The sequence below is a fragment of the Condylura cristata genome, unplaced genomic scaffold (assembly GCF_000260355.1).
Source record: "Condylura cristata isolate star-nosed mole 26May11 unplaced genomic scaffold, ConCri1.0 scaffold00019, whole genome shotgun sequence".
Taxonomy (NCBI): domain Eukaryota; kingdom Metazoa; phylum Chordata; class Mammalia; order Eulipotyphla; family Talpidae; genus Condylura; species Condylura cristata.
Window position 1 is genome coordinate 19,667,008 of NW_004567120.1, and position 8,673 is coordinate 19,675,680.

The following is an 8,673-nucleotide window of genomic DNA, read 5'->3' on the forward strand; positions in this document are numbered from 1 at the left end:
ATCATAGGCTTCACCTTATGCCAACAAGAAAGAAATCCTAGAGACCCAATTGCTTGATATTCAACCTGAATCAATATTCAGGTTATTCTCTCTCTCTCTCTCTCTCTCTCTCTCTCTCTCTCTCTCTCTCTCTCTCTCTCTCTCTCTCTCTCTCTCTCTCTCTCTCGTTCCCTAGCTCGCTCTCTGGCTCGCTCTCTCCATGTTTCATAGTCCCACATTCCTTAGCTTCTCCATGTTTCACCCTGTCTTCCACCCACCTGTTTCTGACAGTGGTTGTAAGGAATGAAGTGAGTGTTAAGGAAATTTGGATTAACCAAAGTAGAAGCATGAAGTCTGGTCTGCACTGACTGTCCTTATTAAAGACTATTAATATTCACCAATCTTTAGAGATATGGTAGTTATTCTAAAATCAGGTCATGGGTAGAGTTCACTTCAACCTATATGAGGCAGAAAGCTCATCCAGGCCATACATATCAAATGGTTCTCTGTTGGCTTTGAAAGAATTCAAGAAGAGAGCCTACCATTTTTGTCTTTGATTTAAAACCTCTCACCATCAATAAGTCATTTGCTATGTCTTCTTTTTAACTTTTTCTGCTGCAATTTTTAAGGCCAAATCTTTTGGTCAGGTCCTCAGAGGGAATGAAGAACAGCTCAGCTTACCTTTAGCTTCCCAACCCCTACCCCCCGCCACCCCTAAATGAGCACACTCCCTCTCCCAGTGATATTTCATTACCAAATTTTTAACTATTTTCATATTTTCACTCTTATGTGCACTACTCATGTGGATGCTTAGTCTCTATGAAACTATAAACTGGAAACAAATTGAGCATTTAATGCATACATCTTGATTATTTGGGACATATACCTTATATCTGTAATATCACCACAATCAAGGTACTATATAGATATATGTATAGATATATAGATATATATTCATGATCTTCAAAAAGATTCTTGTTTTGTTTTCTGCGTGTCACTGAACATGAGATCTGTCTACTATGCATTTTCAAGTTCCCAACTCTATGAACTCTAGCAGATTTGCACAGCGGATTTCTAAAATTTAGAGATCTTTCATAGTTTGCTTGCTGTGGAAAAACAAATCAAATCGTTCCTTTACCATCCTCCCTCCTTTGTCCCCTCATGAAGATTCAAACCCCTATGTTTATTTCCATTTGAGTTTGTCATGCAACTTCTGAAATAAGGAAAGCAGTACTTTATCAAGGGTTCTGGAGCTCAGGCAAAGCAGCTGTGTGTTGATACCCTGAACAGGAAGTCGTCAGAATGGTAATCTTTGATTTGCAGCTGCTGGAAAAAAAAAAAAACATAGCTGCAAGACTGCTGGTTTTGGACTGGTCTGTGAGGAGCACTTTTGTTGGCAATACTGTTGGCAAAAGAATAGCAATAAGCCTTTCTCCTCACACCCCCAGGCAGTGTGCATTATCTAGCTGCCAACCCTGTTAACTTTCTCAGTGTTTGTTGAGGCTTCCCTGAAGAAATAACAAGATATGCGGGCAAATGTTTCTCCAGGGTAAATAGAATCTTTCCCCAAAGAAATGTCCTCCTTGTATCGAGGTGGGTATAAAAGCAGCCTTACCATTCTAGATGGTTCTGTTTCAACCTTAGCTTCAAAAAAAGTCTACTTCCACTCACCAAACATTACTCTCTTCATTTTCAGACAAATCCCAGACGTTTTGCTTCTTCTGTGTATCTCCTCAGTAGGAGTTGTATTCATGCTCACCTCTGCCTGAAATCATCTCATGATGTAGCTACTCCAAAGGCTTTATTTCCCACTTTCATCTCAGTGACTCAAAAAAAACCCTCGCTTTCTAAAGCTTTGTTGATGTATAGCTGATATAAGACAAATTACACATTTAATGGATACATCTTGATGATTTGGGACATATGCCCCAAAAGGCCTGCCCTTTTGCAGGATATATGTGTACTATCATCACCACAATCAATATATATATATTCATGACCTTCAAAAAGTTTCTTGTGTTGTGTGTGTGTGTATTAAGGACACTGACCATGAGATCTGTACTCAATGTATTTTCAAGTTCTCAACACTGCAGGGACTCTAGCACAGTTGCACAGCTTATCTCTAGAATTTAATAACCCAGCATAACAGAAACTTTGTACCCATAGAGCAACAATTCTTCATTTAAACGCTTAGGCATGGCAACCATTATTCTACTGTCTGCTTAAGAAGATATCTTGGTATAACTTTTCTTTCAAATTCCTCTGACCTTCTGCTTGTTGGACATCTTTCTAAGTCTTCTCCCTCCTTTCTTCTTTCATTCTGGGTAGAATGACTAGTAAATCTATATAGCTATGTTGGGTTCATTTATTTATTGATTTGCATCTCTCCATCCTGTGGTGAAGATGCTCACTGTCAGATTTAGCATTAGACCACAGGAAGCTAGTAAGTAAATGGAGAGAGAGCACCAAAAGAGTCTTCAATAACCAAAAGTCAATCCTAAATAACTAAGTGTTTAGAGTATTAACTACAGAGAGACAAAGAAAACACATTAAAACCACATGCACACAATAACAAACCTTCACATCAGGTCGTATGCTATTCTTTTTCTCCAGTGTTTGAGGCCAGAAAGGTGGGAACAAATTTCCTTAAGTCATATGAACTTCTCTCTTTCCTGCAAAAAACAAAACAAAACAAAACAAAGCAAAACAGTGCTGCTCACTGAGCTTCCAGTGTGTCTTTTGTTTGGAAAGCATGGTGCCAATTAGACACTCTCATCCCACTTCTTACTTTGGTTGGAGAGGTATCACCATCTTTAGTGACCAACTGGTTGGCTAAGAATTATCCTATTTCACATGCTCCACCAGTCAATAACTACTACCAGCTTCCCTAGCTAGAGGCTGTTGAGCTATATCAATCTTGGACTAAATTGTCAACCATCCCGCCACCATACCTACAACCTTAGGTTCAGAGAGCCAGGCTTGATATTAATAGACACAAGTCCTTCTACCTAAAGTCTTAGTAGAGAGTAAAATGACAGCACAGCTAATCATCTCCCTTCAGTGAGCCTGGCCACTGTGATAAGTATGTGGCCTAAATGTTCTCCAACCACATTGGTGGACATGGGAGGCAGCATGGCATATGAAGAGTGTTTCTCAAAATTGAGGCCCTAACCCCCTGCATCAGAATTACCTTAAATGTTTGTCAAAATATATACCAGGACATCTTCCATATTCAATGAAATAGAATTTATGGGAGTTTGAATTTTTTTAAAATCTTCAATTGATTAAGAAACATTGTTTTAGTGGAAAAGAGAGAGTTGGTGTTCAGGTCCCACATAGACTCCAGAGGTCTGTCTGCCCTTTTACAGGCTGTATGAGCCTGAGAGTACTACCTGAAGCCTGAGCTTTCAGTTTTGTCTATAACATGGAAATAGTGGAACAAAAAATTCAAATGAAGTATCTGTGGTTTACCTAACACCAAAAGGGGGATTGAGTCACCTCACACTGGAGACTATTCATCTGTAGTAACAGAGAAGATTTGAATTCACCCAAGAAGTAGAACATCACTTGCCTTCCCCCCAACCACACAACTCCTTTCTGCTTTCAGTTTCCCACTACAGCACAGAACCACCTGACCCAGTCTTCTTTTTCAGGAATGGATTTATAATTCAATTATTTCAGGTTCTTCTGGAAGTCATCATGCTTGGCACATAGTAGGAACTCATAAATATTTACTGAGTGAATGCAGTCTTTTGTTCCAGCCTGACTCACCTCAACATCTGTCTTTCAGATTAACCCATCACCCCATTTCAGTCCCATAACCGCAATTTAGGCAAGTCTCTAAGAGCTCCACCCAGCACATCAGCGAGCCAGACCCACTTTTACTTCTACAGACAGCTCAGGACAAAGTCCCTCCCTCCACTCACAAAGGCATGCACTTCCTCTCCTCAGATTACCAACTCTCCGGGGGAAATCAACTAAGCTTTAACCCTTAGGTCCTCAAACCACGTCAATATAAAATAGGAATCCAGCCTTCATCCCTTTTCGCCTATGTGCAAATAACAGACTATGAGGAAGTAAAATTGGACAGGCAGCCTTTGAAGAAGAAAACAGCTTCTATTGCTGTGAGAGGAAAGGACAGGAAGCCTGAGAAAGGAAGGGGGTGGGGGGCACTGAGCAAGGGGAGAGCAAAGCAGGGCCTTAGCCAGCTGTTTCAATTGCCTTTGGCCCAAGTTGCAAATTTACCTTCTAACCACGATGGCTGATTGACTCCTTCCCTCTCTTCAGACTCAGATCTGAGAAACAACTTCTCCTCACAGCTTGTCAGAAGGGGATGGGAATCCCAGCTGCTCTTTGCAGTGATGCTGAAAACCTTGCTTTACCTTTGGGAGAGAGGGGCGGAGTCCAACCTAATGGGAATTAACTCCAAACACGCTGGAGACTTCAAATCCAAACACAGACATTCTGAAGTAGTTCAGTGGGCAATGTTCTCCACCTCTATCCTCACATCTGCAAAGTCACCTGTGTGTAAGTGTGTGTGTGTGCACGTGTGTGCGTGTGTGTAGCAGAGAGAAAGAGCGTGCTCACACTTGAATTACTTATCTACTTACTTCCTCAGCAACTGCCCAAATGCCTGTGGAGGAATAAAGGTTCTCCCTAACTTTCCTCCAAATTCCTAAATAATTTCCACCATATGTTTTAGGTAACAGACCTATGTAGCTGCAAATGACTCATAAAACACATGACTGAAAAGCGTAAGAGAGAATAATGTCTTTTCCCTGAACTTATTCCCACGGTCTGATGGGGAAGATGCTTCAACAGAGCAATTTGTGGTTCCAGGATGTAACAAGTTTACATTTAAGAAATATAATATCACACATTAAAAAACTAAATAATGCCTCTAAAAAAACAGCTTAACAAAAGTCAGTCTAAGTTCTCCCATCAAAAGCACCAACAACTGTGTTGACGCTTGGGGGAAGATCTGAAAGTTCTGGGAATTAATTTGTCTGATATTCTGTGCCAGCCCAAGCTGATCCCTCCCACCCTGACTGTCCCTGGCATTCCATGTTTATTTTTGGAAAAGTATTACTGTTTACCTTATATGAGGTTTTGCTTTGCATTTTTTTTTTTGACATATGTGTCTCGTTTTCCTTCTAGATACTGTGTGAGCAGGGAACTTTACTGAACCAAAATGACTCGAAAGGAGGAAAGCTAGCTTGATTCAATATGGGCATGCTAGACAGACCCAAAGCACCTTTGTTTCTATAATGCACAGTTGTCTTCCCAGGATACTATAAGTGTGATCAGGTTTTCTAGCATTTTGAGGCAATCATTCAAAATTTAAGAGTATAAGAACTGGAAAGTTGACACACTCATTCTACCATGATCATTTACTAACTTGGCTCAAGTTTGTTCTGCCTGATATGAATAAAAACATGTACCTTATCGTCTCTTAATGTAATATATATAGCCTTACATTCATGCATACAACTATTTCTCTGAATTGATACTTTCCATAAGCACTTTTCTCCTGCTTCCACACACTGATAAAGCACACTCTCATCTGTAATAATGACTTACTAAAGGTCATCTCTGGATAAGACAGATGACCATAAGTGTACCATCAGACTCTTGGCAGTGTAATCTCTACAGACAAGTTTCCTAATCTCCCAGTTGGTATCCTCTTAAGAATCACTGCTTCACACATCAAACTAAAAACTTTCTGCACAACAAAAGAAATAGTGACTAAAGCAAAAATACATCTTATTAAATGGGAGAAAATATTTGCAGATCAGATATCTACCAAGGGACAGTGTCAAAGTTTCTTCAAAAAGCTCATACAAACCAGCAAAAAGAAAGAAAATAACCCAATGAAAATGGGTAGAAGACCTAATGAGACACTTCTCCAAAGAAGATATACAGATGTGTCCAACAGACATCTGTTGTGTTCGTGTAATCACCACCTATCATCAAGGAAATGCAAATCAAGCCACAATGAGACTCACACTTTTAAAAATAGTCCATATCAAAAAGATCAAAAACAAGTGCTGGTCAGGTGTGGAAAAACCGATCCCTCTTACACTCTTGGTGGGAATGTAGACTGGCCCAGACCCTATATATGGATCTTCCATACAGCCCAGGAACCACATTCCTAGATTTAGCTGAAGAACAGAAAAACACTAATTTGAAGAGAAACTTACACTCTTAACTTCATCACAGCACTATTTACAGTAGCCAAGCTATGGAAACAACCCAAGTGCCCAAACACAGATGAGTGGATCGTGAAAATCGTTTGGTGTATCTACAAGATGGAATGCTCTCCAGCTATAAAAAAAAAAAAAATCTTACCATTGTGGTCATATGGATGGAGCCGAAAGGAATTATGCTAACTCAAATAAGTCAGAAGGAGAAAGATATATACCAGGTAACATCACTTATATGCAGAATATAGGCAAACAACAGGTGAGATATAGCCAAACTAAGAAGGAACACTAACAATCTAAAAATCTAATTATAGAACTGAGGCTACCAGAGAGGGTGGGGTAGAGTGATGGGTGAGAACGAAGTGGGGAGGGAGCACAGTGGACTATGGTGGTAAATTATAGGTGTATTGGTGGTGGCTATGGTATAATAATGAAACAGTACCAAAATAGTACTTAAAACAGTATCAAGGGATAGTACCAAGGTAGGAGTGAATGAACAGGTGATGTATTACAGGTATTCACCCTTGGACTCAATTGCAAGAAACCACTCGGGCTCAGGGTCCAGCCCTGTTTATTTAACAAACAGGAGATTGGGGAAAAGGAAAGAAAGTCTAAGGCAACAAGTGGCTGGCTGCCTCACCCAGATAATGTCATCATAGTCCAGTCTTCCCAGGCAGAGGCCACTCCTACCAGATGACACTGCCCTGTCAATGAGGGCCTGGAGCTGGTGGCACACTAATCAGCAGTATGCCAGGGTCCAACTCATGGTGGCAGCTGGAGGTGCTCACAGGTGGTGCCACTGAGGTAAGACTGAAGCAGCCTACAACAGCCATCTGAAAGCCAGGCTGGACAGCACCAGATGTCAGACTAGACATTGATGGACTCTACAGCACCAGGTGATGTTGGAGAACCAAAGGTGGTGGACAGCTGTCGAAGGCAACCTGACAGAGTGTCAAGTCCCCAATCAGTAGGGCCAGTCAGCACCAGTCACCAGAAGGCAGTGTCAGAGACACCAGTTCCATATCTCTGTGTATCTACTGACTGTATGAAACAATAGTCAACAGCAGTTTGAGTCACTGGACTGAGGCCAATGATGTTTCTTGCAAGAAATATCCGAGGCAGGGCCAGAGGCATGTGCGGCAGTCAGATCTCTGCAAAGGTCTACAGAGGTCTGGAAATTCCTCTGTGGGAGGCTGCTGAATCTTGTGGAGGTTGTCTGTTGATTACTTCTTTCTTCCAAGACTGGCTGCTGACTACTCTCTTCCGATGGTGGGCTGCTGAGTCACTCAAGCTGGTTCTTTTTGTCTTATATCCTCTTCTGGGTCTGCCATTCTACAAGCCTGATTGGACCATTTTCAATTCTAAGTGTCTGATTGGTAGGATTTGTACCAATCAGCTCACTTCCTTTTTTAATTGGCAAAATTAGCCCAAGCCCTTAACTGACAGCTGGAGACATCAAACCTGTTGGTCCAAATGTGTGATCCTGGAGAAAAATACACAAGAGAAAAGTTTGACCCCTGTTTAGACTGGCCTGCACTCACATCAGGACAGGCTCATAGATCAGAGTACTCTGAGGAACCATGGCCAAAGCCAGCCTCACTGACACCAGAGGAACACTTCACCACCTGGGCCCTGAGAGGGACCAGGTTTGGCAATTTGGGGGTTTGGAGGGAGCCTGCAGCAGTGCTGTGATCTGGTTACAGTACCACATGGGGGGATATAGCCTATACTTCTAAAATACAAACAACAATGTAAACCAATGATATATCAATAAAAGAAAAATAGAAAAAAGAATTATTGCTTTACATATAGGACTGAATTAAAAATACTGTACCCTCTCTTATTAAAAATAGTCAGTATGATCAGACCCATAATAACTATGTGTAAGACATAGCTGAAATTTTTGACCTAAGAAAAATAGTTCCATGCTAGGCATCAGTAAACTGGGCCCTTTTTTAGTGGCTGCATCTGTCATTTGGGGGGCATTGATCACTATTGTCAACTTTAAAAATGGCTCATTTTTACTTATCATTTTTAATCCTCTTTTTCCCTGTATCTCCATTCCCCTTAAGTGGATTAATACAAAAACTCAAAAGTACTCTAAATAGTGTTCTCGTTTATTGAGTGGTTGTATTTGTTGTTCTTAATTTAAAAGTTGATAGTTCTTGTAGGAAAGAGATGTATTTCTTGACTCTTGATATTTTTCATTTGAAAATGCTCTTTCAGCTTTGTTTCCATAAGACCATGTGGGAAGGGGGTGCCTTTCCTGGTGGCGCAAGGGGTTAAAGTGCAGAACTATGAAGCTAACTGAAGCCACCTCAGCGCGAATTTGATCCCCAGCCAGGGAGGTGACCCACATGGCACAGCAGACCTCTCCTGTCTCTCCCACTGCTCCAGCAGTGTACTTCATCAGTCTGCCTGTCCTGCTCCCCACTCTGTCTCTGGTGAAGCCTCTCACCGCCCCTGAGCCTCTGGCCTGTACCCCAGTTCT

General features: G+C 41.3%; 1 protein-coding gene across 7 annotated transcripts in view; it reads right to left on the bottom strand.

Annotated features, from left to right (window-relative positions):
* LHFPL1 (lipoma HMGIC fusion partner-like 1) overlaps positions 1 to 4,444 on the bottom strand; it is a 128,101-nt gene extending 123,657 nt beyond the window's left edge. For 2 of the 7 annotated variants that reach the window (XR_001145616.1, XR_001145615.1), the window contains exons 1-2: positions 4,225 to 4,444; positions 2,557 to 2,651 (exon numbers count right to left, since the gene is read on the bottom strand). The gene's annotated coding sequence lies outside the window, so the exon portion shown is untranslated. Of the gene's footprint in view, positions 1 to 1,213; positions 1,306 to 2,556; positions 2,652 to 4,224 lie in introns of all 7 variants that reach the window. The other 5 variants (XR_001145614.1, XM_012727188.1, XM_012727190.1 and 2 more) reach the window with 4 other exon arrangements.
* Positions 4,445 to 8,673: the final 4,229 nt, after the last annotated feature.